The sequence below is a fragment of the Hippichthys cyanospilos genome, chromosome 8, assembly GCF_059441005.1.
Source record: "Hippichthys cyanospilos isolate Australia breed blue-spotted pipefish chromosome 8, RoL_Hcya_1.0, whole genome shotgun sequence".
In the NCBI taxonomy this organism is placed as follows: Eukaryota; Metazoa; Chordata; class Actinopteri; order Syngnathiformes; family Syngnathidae; genus Hippichthys; species Hippichthys cyanospilos.
The window spans coordinates 12,394,577-12,408,360 of NC_142376.1; the positions used below are offsets into that span (position 1 = coordinate 12,394,577).

Consider the following 13,784-nt stretch of genomic DNA (forward strand, 5'->3'; position numbering starts at 1 on the left):
GATTAAAACTTTCACATTAAAAGAACAGATTGTGTTGAATGCTTTTGTTGTGAAGTGCTCGTGGTTCTGCTGCATCTTGACGCAGCAGAGGCTTTGTTGCGTGTGTGCGTGTGTGCACGTGCGTGCACGCGTGAGTGTGCGCACGCGCTCGTTTATGTGTGACGCGCTAAAGGACGCTCCAGACAAGCAGAAGCCTTTCGAGCACAGTGCTGACTGCACGGGCCATCACAACACTGGATTATTACCAGCAAAAACGGGTAAGCACATGTTTTCATTTAAGGATCAATGGCAGTTGTTTTTTTGTGTTTGTTTGTTTGTTTGTGTTCTTTTTTTTTACATGCACAGTATATATATTTTATGATTTACTTTGCCAAGCTTACGCTTCCTGAAGAGGTGACTTTGTTGGACTGTCGCAGATGCTGCATCAGCATTGAACATTTATTTTTAAATGTCCATTCAGCTAATCGTTTATGTGAGTCCGTTTGGTTTTTCGGTACAGTCAATCCTGCAAAGACAATTGCACTGAAACCAGCAATGCCGCATGCCCATTAAAGACCATTCACTTTAGTGCCCACCAATGGTTTTAATTGCATGATTTATCACTGCATTCTGTTTGCCCACTTTGTGGTTTATCTTTGGTTCCAGACGTTTTATTGATGATAGCATTTTCAATTTGAGAAAAGACATTGACAGTGATTGGGCATTTGATCAGGAACATCACTTCACATCACAAACTGTTCAAGAACATGCTTTTATAGATCATGCTTGGTTAATGAATGGCATCTTGGCTATGACCGTTCTGTGTAGAAGTTTTGATTTTTTAAGCATTCCCATCTTCCTTTCCAAATTCCAATTATATACTCATTTAGATTGAAGAATGAAAAGGAAGAATTACTCTCAAGAGATGCAGATGTGGGTTTGGTTGGTTTGTCTAAATGTGCCCTGTGATTGGCTGGTGACTAATCAGTGTAACCAACTTCATTCCCAAAAAAAAAAAAAAAAAGCATAATGGTCTCTAGTATTGTTCCGGTGGATGTGCAAAATGTGGAAGTGGGCCGATTCTGGCCCATGGTTAATAGTTTGGGTTCCACTGTGCCATTTACTTTGTTAAACTCTGACTGTTGGTGGTGTGCGCTTCCACTCCGCTGAATATCTTCCCCCATAGAAAATAGGTAGATATAAACTCAATATTACTCTTCAGATTTTGACATGGTGAAATGTTTATTTTATTTATTTATGTCTATACAGATACAATTTGATTGATTGATTGATTGATTGATTGATTGATTGATCTATTTATTGGGACATGTCCTCCTGCATCTGTTTGCTACTGCCTACCATGGCTTGATTTACCTCTGGTAATCTCATTCTAGTCTTACCTAAAATAAATTTAGAGAATAACCTTCCACTTTTTAAAAATTTCGATACATATTGATGTTGCGAAAGATCAAAAGATTCATATACAACAGGACTGGCTTCAGTCACTTATTTTCTTTAACAGCTGCAATTACACCGATATATCTTCTGCTGTATTTCTCAAGTTTTTACCATCATGCTGTTTTCTGATAATGTATAATCCATCTTGTCCATCTCAGCCTTCCTCAAATGTGCGGTGTTCTATGGTTTCGTTTGGCAAAGAGCTTTGCTCGTGAATTGCTACATTAGTGTGTCTGCAGTTATCTTGAGCTCTGGCTGCAGTTAGACCTAGGTGCTTTGCATTTATGTGGTAGGCTAAACGTGAGGTGTTTCTGTGGTAAGTAGGCTCCTTTTTGCAAAGGATGCATATACTTCGACCCATCAAAGACGCCTTCAGGAGTTCTTTTTAGGTCTACAGCAATCTGTGGTTTGTCGCAGTTTATTGATCCGATAACACTCACACCATCTTCCATTTTCATGATTTTATTCTGCTCTTGAATTTACCCATAACTGGAGACTATCAGGTTATGCCAATAACAATAACAGCCAATCAGTGTCCACTTCAAGGTGTTAATTGACCTTTGTGTCCCAGGTCCCAACAACACACTCTCGATCCACGACAACAGATCTAATCAGCATAAAAAAAGCATAATTAGAGATTAAAAATGACATTACTGCAATTACAAAACATAACACTTTAACTATGACTGATATTGATCACAATTCATCTATAATCTGACACCCCTAGTTTTGATGCTTTATATGGGCGAACTTGATTGTAGCTGTCAATATTCTTCCTATATTTTAAGGTTCACCCAACAATGTTATGTCAGTGCACAGTAGTATACTGTGTATAATGTGAGTACACCCTGTTCTTATTGACACAGGAAAGCTGAATGTTTAACTACATGCGCTACCAGGACAAACAACAGCATGTGGCATGACAGAATGTCACACTGCACACGAGTTCAAAAATATATTCAAAACTATATCCCTATAAAGATTAGCTGTGTATTTTTTAGGCAATTTTTGACCCCTGTGTTATCTTCAATTTGTCAATTTCAACTTTTGTTTGGCTTGCTTAAATAAAATAACAGAATAACAGAATTAAAATATCAACAACCTCATAAAAATTTAAATTTACCCTTTCTGCACTCTCGTTCACAATCTTGCGGCTAGATTTGTTGCTTTCAGTCCAAGTGATGTGTGTAACGTGATACTACACTGGCTTGATAAAATATTAACCTCAAACAAATAATTAATCAAATGGTTCTAAGGACATGAAAGCCAGACTTTTTTTGTGTGTTTGCCACATTACCACTGTCACCGTATGTAAAGATTGGGTTGCAAAAAAATGACTAGAGGAGAGGTGCAATAAATGGTTAGTTTAGCTTGAATAAACACCACAATCCCCCGAACTCTTAATATGTCCTAAGGATTCAGTTCGGCAACGTTTGTGTTTCTGTCCTTTGCATGTTAATTACTGTATATAAAAACAAAGATTGTAGTTTGCCCCTTAAAGGCAACATTTAAAGGCTGTTTTTAGCGCCTGGTTAGGCTGGCTCAGTGAAGCAGAATTTACTCAAAAAGAAGATGCCTTCTATAAACCGCCTATATGTATCCAAAGAAGAATGCTATATGAAACTGTACTATACACTGATGTACTTTGTCACAAGTATCTCTTGCTTCTACCTTGCTGACACTGACAGAAGCCCATGTCGCAAGAGGACGACAAGCAATTTTGCTTCCAAGTATTGACCCAGTGGTAACATAGCGGTGAAAAACACACAGACACTTGCTTTACAACTTGACATGAAAAGGAGATGTGTTTACACAGAGAGGCTGTTCAGTTTGCATGTTGGCTAGTATCTAGCTCTGCCATGGTCCATTTTGTCACACCAAGATCCGGAACTACTTGTTTTACAGTGAAATGAAGTCAAATATGTCAGCTACTGTAAGACCTACAAAAGTGTGCGTTTTCCCTTTGGAGCTTAGTGCAATTTATCATGTATTGAAGTTTCTAACAGCTTTGTTTTTCCTTTAAAGACTATATCGCTGTGCAGAAAAGAGCGATTAGCACTGGATGTCTTGGTATGAACCTTGTACGGTTATGAAACATTTCTAGAGTCACTTTATAGGCCTACTACCCCCCTCACATCCCACCTTCGCTTCGTGTTAGAGGAGCACTCGCTGAAAAGCTTGAAAGCCTACACGCAGTACCGTTTAGTTTAGCACATATATTTTAGGGGTGTCAGATTAACATGAATTGTGATCAAATAATTGCAGTCACACTTGTGTTATTTTTTAATCATATTTTTAAATTGTTTTTAGTCTCTGACTTTCTGCATTTTTTTTCTTCATGAATCTGTTTTGATGCATTAGGTTTCTTGTGCATGAGTAGTTGAGGGTTGGAAAACAAATGTCAAACACACCTTGAAGTAGACACTGAAGTTGTCATTTTGGCCTGAGAGGGAGGAAAGGCAGAAAAGATGACATGAAAGTGGAAGAGCTTGTGAGAGGGGTCGGTCTGATGAATAGTATATCTAAATTCAAAAAATGTGATTTAGTGATATAGTGATATATATAAATGTGATATAGATACTTTGTAACAAGTAAACTGTCCCCACAGAAGCAGCTCAACTTTAGCCTACAACATAAATGCAAAGCACACAGCTGTGACTGCAGCTATAGCTAATGACAGCAACAAAGATAATAAAGTCCAACATTATGTGTTTGAATAAGTCTGCAATGAACATTTTAATGTTATTTTAATACAGTATTAATTTCTGATTATTTGGCGAGTGACTAAACAGCACCAATCCTCCTGATTGACTAAATTAAAGGCTGTAGCCAGCACTTGGGACTCAGCAGAAGGTACAGTAAATGCAAGGCCCATGAAATACTGATTTGACTTCATGTTGCTCGCTAAGTACCAACCTTGCAAGTTGTCTTCAACTTTTAAAAAATTGTTTGGAAAAAAAACAACCATTTTTAATTCCCAAGCTCTCTTTTGAATAGTTTTTACCGGTCTCTTGTCTCAAAACAAGGTAAGTGTGTGACAAACACACTTAACTGTGCCAAGCACTGATGGAAAAGGCAACCCCTAGAAGTGCCGTCCAATTTTTAGCATTTTCACTCATCTTTCAAAGCCGACAGAATATTGTGCTATATCTATGTAAACATGGGTGCCATCATTTGAAAGAATGATTTCCATTCCTTACTTGAAATTACAAGTATGTAATATTTGTGTTGTATGTATGGGAACACCGCCATCTAATGGTCACAGTTCAGGCGTTCATTGACCACTCACAATGTGGGAAGTCTGAGACACGTCCAACTTAACATGCAAGAAATATATACTTTATGGATATATACTTAAGAAAATTGGAAGATTTCACAAAACACGAGATTTATTCTTTTTTCCAATGTATTGTTGTGTCTTATACTCAATAACATAGAAAATTCCAGAATTTGACCCCAAAATTAAAGGTGCGTCTTATACACAGGTGCGTCTTATATTTGGGGAATTACGGCAAATGTGTGACGATGATGTTTCAAATTGATTTGACTTGACAATCATAATGGACCGACAGAAACTAGAGGTACAACTTGACCGTTTATTACATTGGGTTTGACACTCCTGTTGTATATTAATATTTTGATCTGCCATTTCTTAGGTGTTTATTGATTATTGGCTGCTTCGTGAAAATTATGCTAATTGGGCCCATGTAATCTTCTGTGAGAAGCTGTAAAACCAGGGAGTTACAGTACAACATTAATTGCATCTCGGAAATGGATGGAATGAAAATGGATGGAATAAAAAAGTTAACTTAATAAGCACATTGACAGCATGTTGTGCATGAACAGAAGCTGTTGAAATAACGTGGACGTTACTCGCCAGGTTTCTGTTTTCATTGCATGTTAATGTTACAAAGGGTTACTTAGCAACCTCCTTGTCTCCCCCTTGTTCGTTTTCTCCTTTGGGTGAAGTGGAGAGTGAAGTGTGATGCTTTGGCTTGTCATGGCTCGTCGCATTTAAACGCATGAAGAAAAAGCAGCCAAAATGCAATTTGTGATTTGATGATGGAATTGAACAGAAGCAGCCTCCAGTGCCACACCCATCCCACCCATCTGCTCTGCTTCATTGTCAGCAGCTGATGGAAAACAACAGTGTCATTGCAGCTGCTGGCGAATATTTAAAAAAGAATGAGCATGTGCGATGACTCATCATCACACAAAGCACAATGATCAGGTGTGAATGATACACTGCAAATGTATAACTCACCCTTTTTTCCTTTCCTCGGAAATGCAAATGTTTTTTTACGTATTTTCTTTATCCTAATACAAAGGAAACTTCTAGGTAAAACACATGTTTTTGACCCCTCATTAACCTCCAATTTCCCACTGTTCCTGCCATCAATATAATACTTTTCCCTATTTTAAATGGCTTAAATAATGACGGGCTAATGATGCACCGGTAGAATTTACCATACTGATATGTCTGTCTATCTCTGCAAATTTGTCCATCTTTTTAAGGTTAAAGACAGTTTTGGCATCAGAGAACATCCAATAGGAGATGTGTTGGGGGTTCACATTTTACCCTTCAATAAATCCGCACACATACACAAAATAGTTACACTGATAATAGGTATCCAGTCAGTTAACTAGTCAGTTATCTAATTGGCTTTAATATTAAACCTTATTTAGTATTTTGCAGTCATTTGATCTTTTCAGCAAAGGCATTACACACCCAAGGGAAAGCATCGAAAGAAGACACTAGGGAGCTGAAATTTCACCCAGATGGCGACAATATGTCAAAGTTCAAAACGGTTCTAAAGGGGTTCAAAAGGAGACAGTCTTTTGAGCTCATTCTTTTTAATCAACGGCTTCTGAATGAATGGCTCACTTTCAACAGCCAAAAGCCCGAATCACCACTGAGAGCCTGGAATGCTTCCTTGCCAGAAAAACTCCTACCTAACAACATAAACAGTAACAGAAATGAGTTTGTGTTAGTGATAATAATGTGTTAATGACTGAAAGAAGTTAATAATTTGCCATATGTCATTGTAAAGTAAGCTCAAGCGACTGACTCCAACTATTTAATGGGGAAGACTGTCCTCATGCATTTGCTTCAGTGAGAATAGGGTTGACTGGATCAAGCTATTTTTGTGGCAAAAGGAGGTGTGCTATATTATGGTTGATTAAATAATATGTTCCTTTCAAATATTGTACAGTTTTAACACTTCCCCTGCCATCTAGCTAGCTAGCTAGTACTTTAAAAAAAAGAGAGACTGCAAATAAAATCGTAAAATCTTTCAAATTCTGGTATTTCTTTTGTTTTTTGTTTTTTTTTTTAATTATTTTTAGGGTTGCTTCGGCGCTCCCAAAAATGGGTTAGACATACCAATGTTTTGTAATATAGCTATACACAGTGGTTGTGGTCTAGATTGAGCGTAGCGGCTAACAAGCCAACATATCCTTGGAGTGTCTAAAAATGGCTGGTTCTAAGTAAAGTATTAATCAATGACATTAGGTAAGTAATTATTTAGGTAATCACTCATACATAAAAGTAATCAATTACTTTTTTATTAGTTTAGCGCTTGAAAAAAAATTGCCTTGGACGTTAGTACTGAAGGTACTCTGTTATTTAGGTGCTTTTAGTACCTAAATTAATCAATTACTTTAGTACTTTTACTACACAAAATAATCAATTATTCTTTTACTTTTAGTACCAAAGGTAATTGACTACTACTAATTTACTAAGTGATTACTTCTTAATTCGCGAGATAGAGCCTCCTTTAGCCAAACATTTGAAAAAAAAAATGCTATATGTATATATACCTGGGATTGAATGTCTGGACTCTTAAAAAAAAACACCTAAAAAGATATCTTTAGGATTGAATGAGTTGGTGCTTGATACTAAACTTCCATCATCCCAAATACACCCTATTCAATACTTGAATCAAATTCAGTCATGTGAGAGGGCTACACTGCTGCGTCTTGTCGAGGTTTTATTTTAATTGTGAAGTTCAATCATAAATCATCAATGAGCTGTGTGATATATGAAAGTGAACTTTACAGTTTAAGAAATAATTGAATTACAATTCAATAATAATTTAAATTACATTTAAATGTACGATATGCGTCAACACTTAAGAAGCCAGTCTGATATTGAGTGAGTTGTGTGTTGTTTTGTGTTGGAAGGACCCAAGTCAGAACTTGCGTGTGTTTCTTTAATTAGACAAATGGAGACCCGGTGGAGTCCCGCTATAAGCCCATTTCACACGAGGATAACCTCATAGTGCTTAAAATTGCCGGATTATCACATTGCTGTTTATATTCACGTTTAGCCGCCATATCCTATGACTCAATTATCATGTAGGTCTGTTGCACGAGGTTCTCCGAGAGTTATATTAGGGAACATGTTCAAAGCTTCCATTCCATGCATCAGTCAAAACATCCAGCAGAGTGGAGGAAAGTCTTAAAGTGCTCTCTCAGACAAAGATTGAGCTTGTCATTGCCACTAACCCAATGTCCAATCTGCCCTATGAGCTAGGCCTCAAGGAATCCGAGCACAGCTGAGCTTGTTATCAAGTGACGGCATCAAACAACATTGTGAGCATTGTTTCACTATCCCAGACCAAATTGCAGTCTTTCATCCTGTTCATATTTCCTCCGATTGAACTTTTTTTTTAAAATACCGTAATAAAAATGTCTATTGAGCAATGACACTTGATTTAGTAATAACTTACATTCTCAAGACCACAATTGTTTGGTTTGATGATATTTTTAATTTGAGGGTAAGCTTGAAATACCAAACTTTCCTCTCGGGGTAAGTGGCACCAAAAAGGTGGCCAAAATGTTACAAGGGGTGGCCTGGCCATGACCCCTGGCACCATGTAGATAGATAGGTTTGTACTGTTCTCCCCATAGTATATAAAAATCATCATTTAGAAAATGTCTTTGTCTGGTATAAATAAGGGGGAAAAAAACAACACTAAAATTCCGAGCAAACACTTTTTCACAGCACTTAAAAACTCTTTCAGTGCCGAGCGTTATCAGAAAGGGAAACCTCTAGAGGGCAAGTATATTAAACATTTTTACTCATATTTCAAGGCCGACTGAATATGTCTATGTAAATATGGGTGGTATCATATGAAAGACTGATTCCCATTCCTTGCTTAGAATTGCATGTAGGTCATATATGTGCTGTATGTGTGGAAACACTGCCCCCCAATGGTCACAGTTATCACTGCAGTACTCAATTTTCTTAAATTAAGTACGCATTATTCAAGGGTGTCAACTACCCTCCATAACAAAAACTATTTGACTAGAATTTTTTTTATTGTTATTTTAAAAGACGAGAATTCTCATCCATGGCACTGAAAGAGAACTTTTTGCAATTGCCTGGTGAACGTCTGCGACCTTGAACAAACCCTGTTGAAAAGTCAACAACCTCTACTTTCGCAACCACTTGCAAACCTTTGCCAGTCAGTGGAATACGGATTGAACAAATTGTCAACTTGGTCATAATGTGCTGTTTTTAGACTGCAGGCAAACACAATACCTTGAGTGAACCCACACAAACAACTATAAAATATGATGGTCTTGTAAATATTATACATATTTTTGAATTGAATTTTTATAATGTCAAGTAGTAAACACCCCATGGGCTCTTAGCACATGATCCTTGGTGTCACTGTTTGAGTGTAGCCTGGAGGTCTCGCTGAGAATAAGCAGCGTCCTGGTTACTGTCAGCTTACTGACATTCTTATGCGCTATCTCTTAAAGCCTAGCAAGCCTGTTAAAAGCATAGCTTTGGAAACAATGCTTGTAACTGGCATTTTGTCCAAAGGGGCCAACTGCATTTGTCTCCACAACCTTCACATCTGCCATCATGGTGTTTTTTCTAACAGAAATCTGGCTATGATCACATCCCGAACTCATCAGGAGTGCAGTAGCAATCTGAAAGCAGACATGGACATTTCTACTGCAATGGGACAACAAAGACTTAAATTTCCTCAACAGAATTTGTATGAAGCCCCCAAATGTAACCAATAAATTCATCAAAGCTGCTCCTTCTCATGCTACTGTGCTAATTGAATTAGTGAAGGTTTTAAAGTATTTGTTGAAGTGCTGTTCACACAGATATACTTTGGACTTCTGTCCTTATCAACATGAATGTGTAATCATTCAGCAAGGTCTATAATGACATGTTACATACATTTCCTTTTATGCTTCAGTTGTTTGAAATGAACTTCAAATAGCTTGGTGGAGGAATGTGTAGAATCCCCGGCTGCTTTCCAGGGTGGAAGATGTTTATGGAAGAGAGCTGGGAGGGTGCAGGCGAAGAAGGGGGGGGGGGGGGGGGGGGTGTTCTCAATTAGCAGGATAAGCTGCTGCTCTGCTGCAGCCTTTTCAAGCCATTTTTGGAACTGTTTGGTGGGATCCGCACACGCTGCTGGATAGCTTCTCAGCTATCTACCATTCGTTGACAAAACAGAAGTCAAAGGTTGTTACATAACATCCCTTTCTCTATGTGTGGCGAGGATGGTTTTTGTGTTAGCCTCGCTAATTTGAAAAACAGCTTCTGTGTAAACTATATTAGAGGCCTTATTGGGATCACCAAGCCTTTGTTTAGTAATCAGAGGGGCAGTAAGGTAACCGTTATTCCAATTTGTGTCATCCTTATGCGCACAAAGGATGATTTTTAAAATTAAAACCCGGGTCACTACTTTCTTTACTGATATATGCAATAAATTCTGTTTATAACAAATGTAATTGTCAATCTGGTGACCAGTGTTTGTTTTTACTAGCTAAATGTTAAATGCTATCTTGGATGACAGTTCAACAGCGCTAACAAGTCAGAGCACTCACCTTCATCCAACTCTTCTTGCTCGGGCCAGCATTGTATTACAATTCGTAAAACCCTTGCCCCGCAACTTGAGTTGACATACGGCTGTTCTGATTTTCATTTGTCAAATAAGTAATGTTTCCATCTGCCCCCTGTATTGTGATCACAGACTAGTCATTGTTGTTTACTTCGCTAAATTAGTATTTTTGTAGATATGAAATGTTGTATAAAATGTCTTAGTTTAATTTGTTTATCTAATGAATGACTATGGCAATTGTGTAATTGATTTGACAAACACAAGACTCTAATAATTGGCTGAACGTAAAAACAATTAGAAATATAGCTTGGGACATGACCTGCATAGAATCGTGGCAAAACATCGTGGTGCTAGCGAGATGATCCATCAGTACCAGGAACACAAGACTCAAAAGCTGTGACTGTCTCGGTTGAACTAGGATGTCTGCTCGCCCTTATATACAAAAGTTTAGTTATCCTGGTATCTCACTTTCCTAGTTCTTATGCTACAAATGTGACACATTGATTTGGTAATAATTGTCATTTATTTTTTAATCACACAATATTAAATGGATCTTACTGATGAGGCTGTTCTCCCAAAGAACATTTAAATTATTTATAGGTATAAAAACATATGAAAGCTAAAGATTAACTTAACAACATCTTCATCTTAATGCACGTATACATTGATGCACATACAATTGTAGGGAATTTCATTTGTTCGTCTGAACATTATCACTTCACTCTCCCAATTCAAGACTATTCTCATAATTTTTACGCACATCATCTTGATCCTATAAAAGAATGTTAATTCATTTTTGACATCAATGCTTCATAATCTTTTTTTCTTTCAAATTCAATCTTTTGATGAAAAAAAGTTAATTATTTGGTAAGCAATTAATGTTTTTACTGAGAAAAATATTTATTTACCCAACCCATGAATTCTTAGATTTACCAGTGGTAATGTAACAAAACTCACTTCTTTGACAAATAACAAACTATTTTTGAATGAAAATCCCTCTGACCATTTGACAAAACACCGAGCATATATCTATTAACATACAAGCAATAGCAGACATAGTCATGATGCATCATGTTAACTGAGGTATGGAGGGTTGAGTATAGTAGCAAACGCTCTATGTGGGAGGGGCAGAAGGATCTAGTCTGGCGGTCTGCGTGAATTCTGCAGAGTGGGTGCCACATTCCCAGGTGGCATGTGGTGACAGGTCCGTCTGGGCACACCTGCTATCAGAAACAAACAGACCCCCTACTTTGTCAAGGTCAAGGTCAAAGCTGGGATGTCCTACTCAGATCCCCTCAGATCAACCAGACGTCTCAGGAGGCTTGGGCAGATCTTGACACATGCTGACTGCGAGCTGGGCCTAGCATCCCTCTAAAAGACAAGCTTGCTTTTCGACCTGTAAGTAAAGTTTACCCGTGTTTATGATTGCGTGAAGCGTTTTCAGGAATAGCTTGGCATCGTTATTCTAAATTATTATTAATTATGTGCAGTGTGTTTATGTTCATAAATATAAATGATCACTTTCGGCCATTCCGCTGCTTCTGACCTAGTCACTAGTCCTTTCCGCCGAAGAATAGATGAATGTCTTGGGGAATCTTTTCCTAAAAAGGCCAAGAGTAATCTTTGCTCCAGTGTGTTTATACAGCAAACTGAACATTGCAAGCTGTCATCTCTTCTTTTATCGTTCTTTATTAGCTGTATTTACTGCTTTGGGTTCATCTGAGGATGTATAACAAGTAATTGATGTCACTGGTGGAAGAAGTGGAATGGCATCATTGCTGACCCAAGTGAGGATAAGCAAAACTGGACATTGATGGATTAAATCGTGAGGGAATATATAGAATGTTGTGATAGTCAGCGAGATCATCACCGTGGCTGAGTGGTATTGTTATAAAGGTTCTCTTTCATGTCCCCCCATGCGTGTATTAGAAGTTGCATCTGCTGTCGATTCCGTGTAGCCAATCCTTCATTTGGGGTGATTTTAAGACATGTAGGCATCAGTAAAGTTTGCGGGTCATGTGAGGTGATAGTTTGCCAAGTTGTTGTTCTGTGACAAATACACTGGAAACGGACTGTGATTCAGTGAAATGCCCCCTCCCCAAACAGCCAGTGTGTCTCTGGCTTTTCTTAGAATTTTCAAACGGGGGAAGTCTCTTAAATCATTGGTGTTGGCTGTGCTCAAAGAGAGGCCCAGTAGAGTGATGGAGGTGTTTGACTGTTTTCACGCTGTTGCCCTTGGTGTTCGCTCTGCATGCAACACTGGTCAATCGAGAGCTAAAACATTTAAAGGTACATGTCTAAATAATGTTGAATTATTTTACAATTTGTGATGACTGACGACAGTTTGTGATCAAGGTAAGTACAGAATATATTGTATTATAAATACACATGTACAGAATATATCATATTATAAATACACATGCTTTATTTTCTAGTGTATAAATCTACAACTCCCACAATAGACATCAGCATTTAAGCCGTAATGATGAGATCACTTCCTTTTTAATTTCAATTCAGGACTCGGCGATATGGCCAAAAAGTAAAAAAAAAACTTTAGTAATTTTGGAAGATTGCAAATGTAATCAATTTTGATTAGAGCAGTAAAACTAACAAATATTTATTTAATGAATGTTTTATTTAGAGATGGGTAAATACTGCTACCAGGTATCGGTATCAGGCCATTACCCAACCTTTTTATCAGCCCTCTTGTGGCCATTTTACGATTGGAAACTAAAGGCATACGTCTTGGCCGTTAAGATGAAAATCTGTTTAGTATATTTCTAGAAATGGAAAATTGTGTCTGAAATCTTAAAGGAATATGTTATAATAAGATATATATGACTTTATTTAAGATTACCGGTATATGTCACTGATTTTTGGGGGGAAAAAAAACGTATGAAAATTCCCAGTGGTGTCGGTATTAGTGACCACTTAAAGACCACTTAGAGTTGAGTAATTGTACTGCTATCACTCTGAGAAAAGAAAAAGTAGCATCAAACATTGCTTTTGATGTATTAAAAATCACTTGAAAATGTTCATACAAGAAGTGTACAGTATACTGATTTTAAACATCCGTAGTTTGTGCACAAAATCTAACTACTCATAACTTGTGCATAATTTATTGAACAATTAAGTAGTAAGTAACTACTGTCAACACATCTTGTAAACTACACATCCAGCACTCTTGCCAATTCTGCCCAACCTCGAGTTCACAACTTAGGTCGTTTTAAATCTGTGATTTTTAAAACGAATAAATCTAATTCATTTGATCGCTAATTCACCCATCGCTAATTTAGATTTAAAAATCTGTATTCACCCCCATGGGGCACCTAAGGAGCCAAGGGTAGCAGAGTATTTACACAAGTTAGAGACAAAAATAAGTGCATAAATGAGTAATCCGTCTTCCAAAATTAGTTGTTTTAAGAGGTCTCATGAGGTGCTAAATGTTACCCATGATTCTTACTGCATTCAGTATCC

The 13,784-nt window shown here is 37.5% G+C and overlaps 1 protein-coding gene across 1 annotated transcript in view; it reads left to right on the forward strand.

Annotated features, from left to right (window-relative positions):
* Window positions 1-197: 197 nt before the first annotated feature.
* Window positions 198-13,784, forward strand: part of sorbs1 (sorbin and SH3 domain containing 1) — a 49,571-nt gene continuing 35,984 nt past the window's right edge. The window contains exon 1 of the mRNA XM_088421098.1: window positions 198-257. The gene's annotated coding sequence lies outside the window, so the exon portion shown is untranslated. The remainder of the gene's footprint in view (window positions 258-13,784) is intronic.